This window comes from Trichosurus vulpecula, chromosome 1, assembly GCF_011100635.1.
Source record: "Trichosurus vulpecula isolate mTriVul1 chromosome 1, mTriVul1.pri, whole genome shotgun sequence".
NCBI classification, from domain to species: Eukaryota; Metazoa; Chordata; class Mammalia; order Diprotodontia; family Phalangeridae; genus Trichosurus; species Trichosurus vulpecula.
In genome coordinates, this window is record NC_050573.1 from 51,646,148 (window position 1) to 51,663,963 (window position 17,816).

A 17,816-nucleotide genomic window follows, 5' to 3' on the forward strand; every position below is an offset into this window, starting at 1 on the left:
ACACAAACTCAGAAGAAGACAATAACATGAAAATAGCTACAAAGAAAAATACTGATTGGACACAAATCCAATAAGAATTCTTGGAAGAATTAAAGAAAGAAATGAGTGGGAGGTGGAAAAAATGTTAAATGAAATGAGAGTGATGCAAGAAAAAAACCTAATTTTAAACATTTAAATTTTTATTTTATTTTTATATCTTTTTTCCAATTACATGCAAAAACAACTTTTAATTTTAATTTAAAAAATTTTTGAGTTCCAAATTTTTTTCCATCCTCCTACTTCTGTCCCCTCATTTAAACAGCAGTGAATTTGATATAGATTATACATGTGCAACCATGCCAAACATATTTCATATTTGTCATATTGTGAAAGAAAACCCAGACCACCCAATATAAACGCAAATAAAAATAAAGAAAGCAAAAACAGTGTGCTTCTATCCATTTTCAGACTCTATCAGTTCTTTTTCTGGAAATGGATAGCGTTTTTCATTATGAGTTCTTCAGAATTATCTTAAAACACTGCATTGCTGAGAATAGCTAAGTCATTCCCAGGTAATCATCATATTATATTGTTGTTATTATATACAATGATCCTGTGGTTCTGTTCATTTCACTGTGCATCAGATCATGTAAGTCTTTCCACATTTTCTGAATGCATTCTGCTAATCATTTCTTATAGCCCTGTAGTATTTCATCACAATCATATACCACAATTTGTTCAGCCATTCCCCAATTAATGAGTATACCCTCACTTTCCAGTTCTTTGCCGCCATAAAAAGAGATGCTATAAATATTTTGTACATGTAGGTCCCTTTCCCTTTTTTATGATATCTTTGGGACACAGACCTAATGGTGGTATTGCTGGATCAAAGGGTATGCACAGTTTGATTGCTTTTTTGACATCAATTTACTTATCCAGTGCTATAACAATCGAACTACCCTCAAAAATATTTCATAGAGATTGAAAAAATTAATAACAAAATATAGCTAGAGGAACAAAAGGTTAAGAATATCAAGGGAATTCCCTTTGACCCAGCAATACCACTTCTAGGGCTTGTAATGCCAATCCCTGCTGCACATCCAAGGACCACTGCTGTGATCAATTTCAGGGTCCAATTGCACAGTATAATGAACTCTCTATTTATACATATATCTCATTACATAACATCCTTAAGAAAAATATATCATTTAACATTCATATATCTCTTATCAGCATGTCATATGGCACATAGTGTATACCATTGCATTCAGTAGCATTCCTCCAAATACATGTTTACACAGAGTGGGGTTCTGGTCTAAGGTCTTCCTTAGGACAACACATCCTTAAGGGGTAGTAGGAAACACCACACCATCCATCCCTAGGTCACTGTAAGCACAATCTCCTTAATCATTACCAAGCATCTAAGTAAAGTCCTCTTTCATCTTGACTTGAGGTTGACTTCCAAGTCCCATGGGTCTTCCTCTTTAGGATGTCCACTCCTGACTCTTGCTTAGATTCACATGTAGGCAGCTCTCTGCTCCTGCACCAGGTCTCAGCTCACAAAGCCTACTCCACTCCAAGCTCCTGCTTGACAACAGGCTCCAGGGGTTCCTGCTCATAGCTTCTGTTTCTGGGAAAATGAAGCTTAACAGAGAAGCAACACATACCACAAATACTAGCATCTCAATCTACCTCCAAAGTCCAGAGGCTCTGTGTTAACAGCTCAGTTCACTTTAACAGCTCTCAAAAGGGGCTTAAGCTAAGCCTCCACCCCATGGGCAGGTCTCTGCCCTACAGCTCCAATAACCTTCAAAATTTGGAGGCTCCTTCAACAAGTTTCTGCCATCAAAGGACTCCTCTGTGCTCTCAGAGGTCTCCTCCCTGCTATAGAGGTCCCCTCCCAACTCTTTTAGGTCTCTTGCTAGCTTTTTTAGGTTTCCTTTCAGCTCAATGCTCATAGCTCATTCTTCTTCATCTCTTCTCTTCATTCTTCTCTTCTCAATGCCGGCAGCTCTCTCTCTGTCTCTCCTCTTAACACTGGCAGCTCTCTTATTGTCTTCTCTTCAATGCTCTCTCAATGGCTGTTTCTCTCATACTCTGAGCACTCCTTATATATAGTTCTAGCTAGCATCTGATTTACTAGAACTCAGGTCTCTGATTGGCTAACTCCATGCACATTTGATTGGCTAGAAATCAGTGCACATGCAAGTCTCTGACTGGCTAAAACTCAATGCAGATTCAATGCAGCAAAAATCCCACTTTGCGGGGGGCAGAGCCAAGATGGTGGCTGGAAAGCAGGGATTAGCTTGAGCTCCCCGCCAAGTCCCTCCAAAAACCTATAAAAATGGCTCTGAACCAATTCTAGAACTACAGAACCCACAAAAGAGCAGAGGGAAGCAGGGATCCAGCCCAGGACACCCTGGATGTTCTCTGGGTAAGGTTTATCCCACACGGAGTTGGGAGCGGAGTGGAGTGGAGCAGAGCCCAGCATGGGCGGCGGCAGGACCAACCAGACCAGGAGCTGGGCGGAGCATGCCCTAGCGCCCTGAATCAGTGAGCTGCAGCAGTTACCAGACTTTTCAACCCACAAACGCCAAAGACAACAGAGAAGATTAGTGGGAAAAGCTGCTGGGGACAGAGTGAAAAAAAGGAGTTGGCAGTTTGGCCACCGCCCTGTGGGCAGCAGAGGTGGGGCAGCTACAGAACTACAGCTGCAGTTGCTTCCAGCCCCAGGCCCACCTGGTGGGAGGAATTAAGTGGCGGATCAGAGCAGGAGTGAAGAGCCTGCTGAAGATCTAAGTCCAGTCCGGGTTGGGGGTTCTTGGGGAAGGAGGAGTGCTGGTGTGGCAGAGCTGGCACATCCCCCCAAGCTTGGAACATAGTTCTCTTAACTCTACAAGCAGTCATACCCTGATGAAAAACTCAAGGGTCAAGTTAGTTGGCTGGGAATACGGCCAGACAGCAACAACACAACCAGATTCAGTCTCAGACTTTAGAATCTTTCTTTGGTGACAAAGAAGACCAAAATATACAGTCGGAAGAAGTCAACAAAGTCAAAGAACTTACAACAAAAGCCTCCAAGAAAAACATGAACTGGTCTCAGGCCATGGAAGAGCTCAAAAAGGACCTGAAAAAGCAAGTTAGAGAAGTAGAGGAAAAATTGGGAAGAGAAATGAGAAGGATGCGAGAAAACCATGAAAAACAAGTCAATGACTTGCTAAGGAAACCCCAAAATACTGAAAAATATACTGAAGAAAACAACACCTTAAAAATAGACTAACTCAAATGGCAAAAGAACTCCAAAAAGCCAATGAGGAGAAGAATGCCTTGAAAGGCAGAATTACCCAAATGGAAAAGGAGGTCCAAAAGACCACTGAATAAAATACTACCTTAAAAATTAGATTGGAACAAGTGGAAGCTAGTGACTTTAGGAGAAATCAAGATATTATAAAACAGAACCAAAGGAATGAAAAAATGGAAGACAATGTCAAATATCTCATTGGAAAAACCACTGACCTGGAAAATAGATCCAGGACAGAGAATTTAAAAATTATTGGTCTACTTGAAAGCCATGATCAAAAAAAGAGCCTAGATATCATCTTTCAAGAAATTATCAAGGAAAACTGCCCTGATATTCTAGAGCCAGAGGGTAAAATAGAAATTGAAAGAATCCACTGATTGCTTCTTCAAATAAATCCCCAAAAGAAATCTCCTAGGAATATTGTCACCAAATTCCAGAGCTCCCAGATCAAGGAGAAAATACTGCAAGCAGCCAGAAAGAAACAATTTGAGTGTTGTGGAAACACAATCAGAATAATCCAAGATCTAGCAGCTTCTACATTAAGAGATCGAAGGCCTTGGAATACGATATTCCAGAGGTCAATAGAGCTAGGATTAAAACCAAGAATGACCTACCCAGCAAACCTGAGTATCATGTTCCAAGGCAAAATATGGATTTTCAATAAAATAGAGGACTTTCAAGCTTTGTCAGTGAAAAGACCAGAGCTGAATAGAAAATTTGACTTTCAAACACAAGAATCAAGAGAAGCATGAAAAGGTAATCAAGAAAAAGAACAAGAAAAAGAAGTTGCAAGGACTTACTAAAGTTGAACTGTTTTGTTTACATTCCTACATGGAAAGATGATGTGTAAGATTCATGAGACCTCAGTATTAGGGTAGCTGAAGGGAATATTCATGTATATATACATATATATATATATGTTTATGTATATATATATATATATATGTGAGTATGTATGTATATATATATATGTATGTGTATATACATACAGAGAGAGAGAGGGGGGGGCACAGGGTGAGTTGAAGATGAAGGGAAGATATCTAAAAGAAATAAAATAAAATTAAGGGATGAAAGAAGAATATATTGAGAGAGGGAGATAGGGAGAGATAGAATGGGGTAAATTATCTCTCATAAAAGTGGCAAGAAAAAGCAGTTCTATAGGAAGGGAAGAGAAGTCAGGTGAGGGGGAATGAGTGAATCTTGCTCTCATCAGATTTGACCTTAGGAGGGAATACCATGCATACTCAATTGGGTAACTTACCCCACAGGAAAAAAGAAGGAAGAAGAAGATAAAAAAGGGGGGATGATAGAAGGGAGGGCAGATGGGGGTGGAGGTAATAAAAAACAAACACTTTTCGAAAGGGGACAGTGTCAAGGGAGAAAATTCAATAAAGGGGGATAGGTTAGGAAGGAGCAAAACATAGTTTTGCTATTTTGCTATTAACTATTTGCATAGTTAATCTTTCACAACATGAGTATTGTAGAAGGGTTTTACATAATGATAGGCATGTGGACTATGTTGAATTGCTTGCCTTCTTAGGGAGGGTGGGTGGGGAGGGAAGAGGGGAGAGAATTTGGAACTTGAAGTTTTAAAAACAGACGTTAAAAAACAACAACAGCAAGAAAGTTTTTTTTTCATGCAACTAAGAAATAAGATACACAGGCAATGAGGCATAGAAATTTATCTTGCCCTACAAGAAAGGAAGGGAAAAGGGAGATGGGAGGGGAGTGGGGTGACAGATGGGAGGGCTGACTGGGTAACGGGGCAACCAGAATATATACCATCTTGGAGTGGGGGGAGGGTAGAAATGGGGAAAAAATTTGTAATTCAAACTTTTGTGAAAATCAATGCTCAAAACTAAATATATTAAATAAATTTTAAAAAAGAAAAAAAATTAGAATGGAGCAAGTGGAAGCTAGTGACTTTATGAGAAATTAAGAAATTATAAAACAGAACCAAAAGAATGAAAAAATGGAAGACAATGTGAAATATCTCATTGGAAAAACCACTGACCTGGAGAAGAGATTGAGGAGAGATAATTTAAAAATTATTGGACTACCTGAAAGCCATGATCAAAAAAAAAGCCTAGACATCATCTTTCAAGAAATTATCAAGGAAAACTCTCCTGAGATTCTAGACCCAGAGGTTAAAATAGAAATTGAAAGAATCCAACAATCACCTCTTGAAAAAGACCCCAAAAAGAAAACTCCTAGAAATATTGTCACCAAATTCCAGAGTTCCCAGGTCAAGGAGAAAATACCGCAAGCATCCAGAAAGAAACAATTTGAGTGTTGTGGATAACATAAGATCTAGCAGCTTCTACATTAAGGCATCAAAGGGCTTGGAATATGATATTCCAGAGGTCAAAGGATCTAGGATTAAAACCAAGAATGACCTACCCAGCAAAACTGAGTATAACACTCCGAGGCAAAATATGTATTTTCAATAAAATAGAGCACTTTTAAGCTTTCTCGATGAAAAGACCAGAGCTGAATAGAAAATTTGACGTTCAAATACAAGAATCATGAGAAGCATGAAAAGGTAAACAGGAAAGGGAAATCATAAGGGACTTACTGAATTGGAACTGTTTTGTTTACATTCCTACATGGAAAGATGATGTGTGTAATTCATGAGTCTTTTCTCAGTATTAGGGTAGTTGAAGGGAATATATACATACATACATACATACATACATATATATATATATATATATATATATATATATATATATATATATATATATATAGACAGAGAGTACAGGGTGAGTTGAATCATGAAGGGATGACATCTAAAAAAATAAAATTAAAGAGTGAGAGAGGAATATTGGGAGAAGGAGAAAGGGAGAGATAGAATGGGGTGAATTATCTCATGTAACAGTGGCAAGAAAAAGCAGTTCTATTGGAAGGGAAGAGGGGGCAGGTGAAAGGGAATGAGTGCATATTGCTCTCATCAGATTTGACTTAAGGAGGGAATAACATACACACTCAATTGGATATCTTACCCCACAGGAAAGTAGGGGGAAGAGGATAAGAGAGAGAAGATGATAGAAGGGAGGGCAGATTGGGGAAGGAGGTAATCAAAAGCAAACACTTTTGAAAAGGGACAGGGTCAAGGGAGAAAATTGAATAAAGGGGGACAGGATAGGATGGAGGGAAATATACTTAGTCATTCACAACATGAATATTATGGAAGTGTTTTGCATAGTGATACATGTATGGCCTATGTTGAATTGCTTGCCTCCTTAAGGCAGGTGGGTGGAGAGGGAAGAAGGGAGAGAATTTGGAACTCAAAGTTCTAAAAACAAATGCTCAAAAAAAGTTGTTTTTACATGCAACTGGGAAACAAGATATACAGGCAGTTTGGTATAGAAATCCATCTTGCCCTACCAGAAAGTAAAGGGAAAGGGGATGAGGGGGGCAAGTGGGTCACAGAAGGGAGGGCAGACTGGGGAATGGGGCAATCAGAATATATGCCATATTGGAGTGGGAAGGTAGAAATGGGGAGAAAATTCGTAACTCAAAATCTTGTGGAAATCAATGTTGAAAACTAAAAGTATTAAGTAATAAAAATGTGGAAAAAAAGAAATGATGAACAAGTGGACTTCAGAAAAACCTGGAAAGACTTATATGAACTGATGCTGAGTGAAGTGAGCAGAACCAGGAGAACATTGTATACCTTAATAGCCACAGTATATGATGACTGATTTTGATAGACTATTTTTTAAAAATCCAAAATTGGGCCAAAGAAGCACAAAAATTTACTAAAGAATAAAATTCCTTAAAAAGCAGAATTCATCAAATGGAAAGAGATACAAAAGCTCACTAAAGAAAATAATTACTCAAAAATTAAAACTGGTTAAATGGAAGCTAATTATTCCATCAGACATCAAAAAACAATCAAACAGGGGCAGCTAGGTGGTGCAGTGAGTAGAGCACTGGCTGTAGAGTCAAGAGGACCTGAGTTCAAATTCCACCTTAGACACTTGACACACCAGCTGTGTGACCTTGGGCAAGTCATTTAACCCCAATTGCCCTGCCTTCCCCTCTCCAAAAATAAAAGCAACAAACAGTCAAAAGAATGAAAAAATAGAAGAAAATGAGAATTATCTCAATAGAAATCAATAGATCTGGGAACTAGATTGAAGAGAGATAATGTGAGAATTATTGAACTACGTAAAAGCCATGATTAGAAAAAGAGACTGCACAATACAGTTCAAGAAATTATAAATGGAAACTGTTCTGATACCTTAAATCCAGAGGGTAAAATAGACATTGAAAGAATTTCCTGAAAGACATCCCAAAATAAAAACTCTTGGGAATATTTTAGCCAAATTCTAGAGCTCCCAGGTGAAGGAAAAAATACAGGAAGCAGGCAGAAAGAAACAATGCAAATATCATGGAGCCACAGTCAGGATAGCACAAGATTTAGCATCTTCCACATCAAAGAAGTAAGGGCTGGGAATATATTCCAGAAGCAAAAAGCTATAATTATAACCAAGAATAACCCAATTGATGAAGGGTCAAAATATATGAACAGACAGTTTTCAGAAGAAGAAATCAAAGCCATATATAGTCAAAAGAAAAATGCTCTAAATCACTACTGATTAGAGAAGTGCAAATTAAAACAATTCTGAGGTACCACCTCAAACCTATAGGAAATGGCAAATGCTAGAGGGAATTAAGAAAAATAGACCACCAGTGAACTCTTGGTGGGATAGTGAAGTAGTGCAAGCATTCTGAAGAACAATCTTGAACTATGCCCAAAGGGTTATAAAGAGTTATAAAACTGTGCATAACATTTGACCCAGAAATACCACTATTAGGTCTATATACCAAAGGGATCAAAGAAAAAGGAAAAGGACCTATATGCACAAGAGAATTTATAGCAACTCTTTTAGTGGTGGAAAAGAATTGGAAATCAAGGGAATGGCTGAACTGGCTGGACGTATGATTGCGAGGCAGTACTCTTGTGCTATAAGAAATGATAATGGGCATAGTTTCAGAAAAAACATGGCAAGACCTCTTTGAACTGAGGCAAAATGATGTGAGAACTGAGAGATCATTGTGTATAGTAACAGTTATGTTGTAATGATGATCTACTGTGAAAAACTTGGCTACTCTGATCAACACAATGATCCAAGACACTTGCAAAAAATTAATGATGAAAAAATGTTATTCATCTCCAAAGGAAAAAATCTGATGAACACTGAATTGAAATTGAAGAATTATTTTTTCACTTTCTTTATTTTTTCTTGCTTTTTTTGAAATATGACTAGTATGGAAATATTTTCATGATTTCACATGTATAGATATATTTCTTGCCTTCTCAGTGGATGGCTGATGGAGTAGGAGGAAGGAAGGGAATTTGAAACTTAAAAATTTAAAAAGAAAAGAATGTTAAGAATTAAGAAATTATGTGTGTATGTAAATATATCTATATGTATACATCTATATCTGTTTACCTGCCTATATTTAAAAGTCTTAGAAGATTTTATATTTGTTCCTGAAAATGATAAGAAGTCATTTATGTTTATTGAATGGGAGTGAGGAAGACCAATTTAACAGCTCCGAGGGATAGATTGGGGTGAAGAGAAACGAGATAAAGAGATCAATCAGCAGCTTATTACAACAGTCCAGTTGTAAGGCAATGCGGGCCTACACGAGGGTGGTGGCAGTGTCATTAGAGAGAAGCGGGGGTTCTGTACAAGAAACGTTATGAAGGTAGAAATGACAAGAGTTGGCAAGTGATCGGACATGGAGGTGGGGAGTGGTAGGAGAAAGGATTGAGGATGACACATGGGTTGTTAGCCAGGGTGACTGGGAGGATGGTGGTTCCTTCAACAGTAAAAAGGAAGTTAGGAAGGAAGCAGGGAGGAAGATAGTGAATACTATTTTAAATACATTGAGTTTTAGATACCTGTGGGACATCAAGTTTGAGATGACCAATATGCAAAAGGAGATGAAAAACTGGAGAGAGTAATCTCTCTGGATTAATCTGTGATGGATAAATAGATTTAAGACTTGGACAGAGATGATAATTAAATTCATGGAAGCTGATGAGATCACCAAGAAATATAGTATTGAGGGAAAAGACGACAGGGCCCAGCCCAGAGCTTTGTGGGACGACCTCAGTTATCAACAATGATCCAGATGATTATCCAGCAAAAGAGACTGAGAAAAGGTGGTCAGACAAATAGAAGGAGTAACAGCAGAGAGTGGTAGAGTTGACTTTGATTCATCTTCTGGCCATGATTATCTATTCCAACCATACTCCCTACTGCTAAATGAAATATCATTCTGCGAAGAGTTTTCATATGTTTCATATCAACTGTGGGGACCAGACTAGACAATCCCTAGTTTTTCTTCTGGTTCTAAATCCTATATTCTTACAAGGATAAAGGAATTGGAGGTTGGGGAAAAAGTGATTCAGCAAGAGGAGAGACATGTTAGCATATACAAGTTACCAATGGGAAGAAAGACAAATGAGAATTCTTTGGCCCCTGAGTTTAGGAAAGCTGGTGTGCATTTGTGTGTGTGTGAGTGTGTGTGTGTGTGTGTATTTGTAGAGACCTGGAATCACAGCCTTACATAATATGGAAGGGCTTTAGAATCACTTAATATCAGAGCAGGAAGAGGTCTCAGAAATCAACCAATACAACCCACAGTTGTTCTACAACATTCCCAACAAGGAGACCACCAGGGATGGGGAACTCACTACCTCTAGAGGTAGTATTTGGATGACTTCAAGCCTATAACTGTCTCTTAGTAACTTTCCCCCACCCCTACCTCCTGTTCTCTCCTCTGGAGCCAAATAGAACAAGTTGATCCCACTTACAGCCCTTAAATGCTTGAAAATTATGTTCCAATCAATTAATAACTCAAGAAGAATTTATTAAATACCCTCCTGTTCACCAAGCACAATGTCCCCATAAATCTTCACTTTTGCATATGAGTGGGAGTACAAGGCTGCCGAGGTCCCTTCAAACTATGAGTATTTTAGTAACTCTTTTGTTACAGATTCCCAGAACAAAGAGAGTATGTTTGTATTGGGAAACTCATCTAAACAACGAGGGTGAGTGTGAATATAAGGGTCTAAGCAACCCTTCTCATCACAATACCCTGCCACTGTGAGCATATTTCCTTTAATTTTTCTATATTTTCTTTAAATGTATGCATGTATACATGCATATGTACATTATATGTGTTCAAATATATACTATATATTTGTATGTATATATATATATATAGGTATATATGTGTATATATAGAGAGTATATCTCTATTTATCTATTCTGACCTCAAACTCTATAAAGGAGTATTTCCATATAGAGAGCTAATTACCAAAAGAGGATTTTATATGAAACTGTGAATCTCCATTTCATACTGCTTACTTACATATACATATATATATACACATACATATACATACATATATGTGTGTGCCTGTGTGTATATGTATATACATATAAATATGTGTATATATTATATGTTATCATATATATATATACATATGACTACATATATACCTCTATATGCATGTGTGTATACACACATATGTAGTTATAGAGATAGAGGTGTAAATGTAGATATAGATATTCACACATAGGGTCCCAAAAGTCTTAATGTTTGAGTTTTAAGCTACTAAAGCTTGAAACTGAACTAAAGGTTTTAAGTCATGGTTTTCTTTTTCAAAATTCAATTTTACTTTATTTTCATGTTTAACTTTTTATTTCTATCAGTTCTGCCTCTCCCCTCATCCCCATTGAGAAAGCAAGAAAAACAAAACCAGTTACAAACAAGTATAGTCAAACAAATAAAATTCTTGTATTAGTAATGTCAAAACAAACAAGCAAAGAAAAACAAATGCACTCTGGTTCTATCACTTCTCTATCTGGAAGTAGGCAGCAAGCTTCATCATATTTCCTCAGAAGTTGTGGCTGATTGTTTTGTTTTTCAGTTTCTAAAGTCTTCCAAAATTGTTTGTCTTTATAATGTTGCTGTTAATGTATAAATTATTCTTCTGGTTTTATTCACTTCATTCTGCATTGTTTCATACAAGTCCTCTCAGGTTGTTCCGAAACCATGCCTTCCATAATTTATAATTATACGTATATACACACATATATTTAATACACAATTTTATTCTGTCACATTTATATACCATAATTTGTTCAGCCATTCCTCAATTGATGGGCTTCCCCTCAGTTTGCCATTCTTTGCAAACTTAAAAAAGCTGCTGTAAATATTGTTGTACATATGAGTCGTTTTCCTCTTTGATCTCTCTGGAGTATAGACATAGCAGCAATATCCCAGGGCCAAAATGTATGCATAATTTGAGAGCTGTAGGGGAGTAGTTGCTTTCCAGAATGACTAGACCACTTCGTAGTTTCACCAACATTTTCCCCCACAGCCCCTCCAGCACTTGTCAATTTTTTTAATCATCTCTGTCAATTTGATGACTGTTAGATGGCACCAGAGAGTTATTTTAATTTGAATTTCTCTAATTAATAGTTATTTAAAATATTTTTATAGCATTATTGATAGCCTGGATTGCTTCCTCTGAAAGCTGCTTGCTAGTATCTTTTGGTCATTGATCAGTTGGGGAATGACAGTCAAAAATTTGAATCAATTCTCTATGTGTCTTAAAAATCAGACACTTGTCAGAAAAACTTGTGGCAAGGATTCCCTCCCTATAATTTCCAGCTTCTTTTTTAAACTTAGCTGTATTGATTTTGTTTGTGCACAAACTTCTTAGTTTGATGTAATCAAAAATTGCCCATTTTACTTTCAGGAAAACCTCTCAATTTCTTGTTTCACCTTGAACTCTTCACTTATCCATAGTTCAGGTAGGTAATTTTCCTCATCTTTCTCTAATACATGACACCCTTTATAATTAAATTATGTCACCATTGGGAGCTTGTCTTGTTATTCAGCATGAAATGTTGGTCTATACCCAATTTCTCTGAGATCGCTTTCCCATTTTCTCAACAGTTTTTATTAAATATTGAGTTCTTTTCTGAATAGCTGGGATCTTTGGGTTTATTGTATGCTAGGCTATTGAGTTCATTTGCTTCTGTGCATTGAGTACCCAAACTTTTCCACTCACGAATCTCTTTATTTCTTATTCAGTACCAAATTATTTTGATGATTATGACTTTGCAATATAGTTTAAGATACAGTATTTCTAGGATCTCTTCCTTCCTACTTCCCTCCCCCACCATTAATTACCTTGATATTATTGACCTTTTTGTTACTCCAGGTGAATTTTGTCATTTTTTCTAGTTCTATAAAATGGTTCTTTGGTAGTTTAGCATAACACTGAATAAATAAGTTAATTTAGATAGTATTGTCATTTTTATTATATTGGCTCGACCTACTCATGAACAATGAATATTTCTCCAATTACTTAGATCTATGTTTATGTAAAGAGAGTTTTTAAATTGTGTTTGTATAGTTCTTGTGTAGGTCTTGGCTGGTGGACTTTCAAGTATTTTATGCTATCAATACTTATTTTAAATAAAATTTCTCTTTCTATCTCTTCCTGCTAGATTTTCTTGGCAATATGCAGACATGTTGATGATTTGTGGGGACTTATTTTAGCTCCTACAACTTTGTTAAAGCTGTTAATTATTTCAATCATGTTTTAGTTGACTCTATAGAGTTCTCCAAGTAAACTGTCATATCACCTGCAAAAGATGGTCATTTTGCCTATGCTTATTCCCTCAATTTCTTCTTCTTGCCCTATTACTATACCTAGTATTCCTAGCACTGTATTGAATAGAAATTGTGATATTGGACATCCTTGCTTTGCCCTTGATCTTATTGGAAAGGCCTCTAATTTACCTCTATTTCACATAATTCTGGGTTTTGGTTTTAGATAGTGCTACTTATCATTTTAAGGAAAGTTCTATTTGTTTTATGCTTTCTAATAGTGGGAATTCATACTATATCTTGTGAAAAGCTTTTACTGCATTTATTGATAAAATCATATGATTTTTATTCTTTTTGTTAAAATGGACAATTATATTTATAGTGTTCCTAGTACAGAACCAGTCTTGCATTTCTGGTGCTAATCTAGCTTAGTCATAGTATATAATCTTTGTGATGGGTTGCTATAGTCTTCTTGCTAATATTTTATTTTAAAATGTTCATCAATATTCACTAGGTATATAGATCTATAGTTTTCTTTTCTCAATTTTGACTCTCTGAAGTTTAGATATTAAACTATATTTGTATCAAAGAAGGAATTTGGTAAAACTCTTTCCCCCATCTTTTCCCAAAACAGTTCATGTAGTATTAGAATTAATTGTTCTTTACATGTTTGATAGAATTTGTGTTAATCTGATCTTGTTTCTCCTTCCCCCTTCCACCTTTTGGAGTTTAATTATGGCTTATTCAATTATTTTTCTAAGACAGGGTTACAAAAGTACGCTATTTCATATTCTGCAAATTATACGTTTCTAAATATCCATCCATTTCATTTAGTTAACTAATTTTCTTTCCCCCCAAAACCTACTTTCCTTTTACTATAGAGAGCAGCACCATCCTCCAAGTCCCCCAGGTTCATAACCTAAGAATCATTCTAGATTCCTATCTTTCACACCCCGTACCCAATCTGCTGCCAAGGTCTGTCAGGTTTACCTTTACAGTATCTCTCAAATATGGCCCTTTCTCTCCTCTGACACTACCACCACTCTGGAGCAACCGTTTGTCACCTCACATCTGGAAAAGGAAGTGAAAAATAGTACACTTCAAAATGTACTCAGACACCATCAGTTCTTTCTTTGGAAATGAATGACATTTTTTGTGAATCCTTTGGACTTGTCTTGGGCCATTATATTGCTGAAAATAACTAAGTCATTCATAGTTGATCATCATACAATATTGCTATTACTATGTATACTGTTCTCCTGGTTCTGCTTACTTGACTTTGTATCAGTTTGTGTAAGTCTTTCTAGGTTTTTCTGAGAACATCCTACTCATCATTTCTTGTAGCAAAATAATATTCCATTACAATCATATACCACAACCTGTTCAGTCATTCCTCAATTAATAGGCATCCCCTCAATTTCCAATTCTTTGCCACCACAGAAAGGGCTGTTAAAATATTTTATACAAGTGGGTCCTTTCCACCTTTTTTATTTTTTATCTTTTTGGGATACAGACCTCATAGTGGTATTGCTTGTTCAAAGGGTGTGCATGGTTTTATAGTCCTTTGGGCATATTTTTTGTCCTGGGCATTTTTTTTCTTATGGAGCTCACTGATGCCCTCTTCAATTTCTTTTTCTAAGATAGGATTATTTAAGTATTCTATTTCCTTGTCTGATAATCTGGGGGAATTGAATATTTTTGGAAATTTTTATCCATTTCACTTAGATTGTCAGGTTCATTGAAATATAATTAGGTAAAATCGCTCCTAATAATTGCTTTAGTTTCATGTTCGTTAATGGTGAATTTGCACTTTTCATGTTTGATACTGGCTATTTGATTTTCTTCTTTTATTGTTTTTAATCAAATTAACCAACTATTTATGTATTTCATTTTTTAATAAAACCAGGTCTTAGTTTTATTTATTAGTTAAATAGGTTTCTTATTTCAATTTTCTTAATCTCTCCTTTAATTTTCAGGATTTCCAATTTGATGTTCAATGAGGATTTTTAATTTGTTCTTTTTCTAGTTGTTTTTTAGTTGCACACCTAATTTATTGATCTGTTCTTTCTCTATTTTATTAATGTAAGCATTTAGAGATATAAATTTTCCCCTAAATACTCTTTTGGCTGCATCCCATAAGTTTTGGTATGTTGTCTCATTATTGTCATTTTCTTTAATAAAAGTATTATCTATAATTTGTTCTTTGACTCACTGATTCTTTAGGATTAGATTACTTAATTTCCAAAGAATTTTTCATCTATCTTTCCACTGCACTTCGTTGAATGTAGTTTTATTACCTCATGACCCGAAAAGGATTCATTTAATATTCCTGCCATTTTGCATTTTATTGTGAGATTTGTATGCCCTAATACATGGTCAGTTTTTGTGAAGGTGCTATGTACCAGTGAGAAAAAGATATATTCCATTCTATCCCCTGTCAATTTTATCCAGAGGTCCACTACATCTAACTTTTCTAAAGTTCTATTCACCTCTTTAACTTCTTTCTTGTTTATTTTTAGTCAGATTTATTTAGTTCTGAGAGGGAAAAATTGAGGTTCCCCTCTAGCATAGTTTTGCTGTCTATTTCCTCCTGTAACTCATTTAGCTTCTCCTTTAAAAATGTGGATGTTATATCATTAGATACATTTATGTTTAGTACTGATATGTTTAGTACTGATATTACTTCATTGTTTATGGTAACTTTTAGAAAGATTCACAGTTGGGGGAGGAAAAAATCAGGGCAATCAAGTCAAGATACTTGACCTTATTCCCTGAGCAGCCTTCCCAAATGGGCCTTACTCTACTTGAGCTCTTCACTTCCAGAAATGATGGCAAAAGGAGCTCCAGAACTACCTCAGGAGACAAACAGGATCCAGAAAACCATCCCAAGAGGGTTAAGCCTAAGAAAGGAAGAGATAAGGATGCAAGGAGGCTTAGTAATGGAGGACATAAATTCTGTTAGCTGATCAACTACAGATAATCCTGTGTCCTCATTAAAGCTTGGGAACATGATTCAATCCAATGGAAAATGAACTGGATACTGTGTTCAGAGGACCTAGGTTCAATTACCCCAATGCTACCATTGTGTAATCTTGGGCAAGTAACTTAACCTCACTGGGTGGTCCTCAATTTTTTCTTCTATAGAACGAAAGGATTAGATTATATGATTTAGAAGTTCCTTCTAGTTCTTATCTTAGGTCTGAGATTTTTTTTCAAAGGGTTCTCTCTCTGTGCTCTGTGGATAACTTTGCAATGAATATACACAGAAGTATAACACAAGGGACAGTGCAGTGGGGGCTTTTATGGGCCAGCCTGACTCAAGCCAATACCCTATTAATTTAGGTTTGATGTTGGAATGAAATGAGGCACTGACAGGTCTTTCTACAATTAACTAAAGGAGGTTTACTTAGCCATACCATAGAAAGGATATTTACCAAGCACACTCCAGCAACTGGCTTGGGGAAACATGGCTCCTCCTTACTTCCATATGGAAATGGATTTGGTCAGCAGGGCAGATTTTGGTGACTGGCACAGCCTTAAGATATTTCCACCTGGATGGGACTTTTTATGATCTTGGATGATCAGGAAGCCATGTAAATAGGACCAGTGGCCACCAGGAAGCTATATTAATTGAGGCACAGCTTGACCCTTGTCACTCTGGGTCAATTAAGTCCCATAGACAGCCTTACAACCTCTCAGAAGGAAAAAAATAACCTAGCCCTACTTGCTTGGAGAGGGCATTGTTAAGATGTTCCTCCCACCAAAGGGACAAAGGAAAAAAAAAACAAATTCAGTGAACATTTGTTAAGTTCCTACTATGTACCAAAGGTGGTGCCAGGTTTGGAGAATTAAAAAAAACTGACACCATCCCTATCCTCAAGGGGGAACTGTGGGAGTGGATGCAACTTATCCATTGATAGATAGGAAGGATGAAGATACGGGAAAAAGAAAAAGGACTCCAGGGAAATCTGAGGAGGGAGAGAACACCTTCTGAAAATTAAACAGCATCTTTAATTAACTACATGTTATTTAAAAATCTCATACCCAACAATTAACCTGTTAAATCAGAGAAAAAACTCATCTGCTATTTCTCAGTGTAACATCATTGAAAAGAGCCATGTACTAGAAGTAAAAAAAAAGTGTTGGGTGTGCAGACACTTATTGTGTGACCTTGGACTTAGGCCCTACCCTTGCCAGGGACTTGGTTTTCTTTTCTCTTGTACAAGAAATAGGATGAGGTAGATGAGATCTTGTGCATTCATGGTGACTATGGTGTCCCTGCAGTGACATTTTATGTCCTAAGGTCCCTCCCAGCTCTGACATTCTGTGTCCTCAGGACCCTCCTAGTTCTGATTTTCTGTGTACTCACAACTCTCCCCAGCTCTCACAGTCTGTGTCCCATGGGCCCACTTGGCTCTGACATTTGTGTTCTAATTTCCTCCCTAGTTATAATTTTCTGTCTTCTAAGAGCCCTCCCAGCTCTGATGTTCTGTGTTCTCAGAGTCCTTCCAGCTCTATCATCTCCAACTCCACAAAAATGAGTTATATGTGTAACAGAGACCACCCTGGCCTCTACCACCTGAAGGCTAGGTAAGTTATTTTTTCACTCCTCCCCAAGGTTGTTCTTGTACCCCTACAGGAGAGGCTCTTTGCAAATGGTTCCAGCTCCCATCAATGAAGTTTTTCCCACCAATTATTGAGAGTGATCCTTAATTCCATTAACTACTGACAGCAAGATTAACTTCTATACAGAAATATTCCTTCAAGATATAATGACAAATATACAAACTTATTCCCCCTAAGTGTGAGAAGCATAATCCTTTTCCCACCATTCTTTCTTCTTTCATCCTCTTTCCCCCCCACTCCCACACCTCCTTAGTCTCTG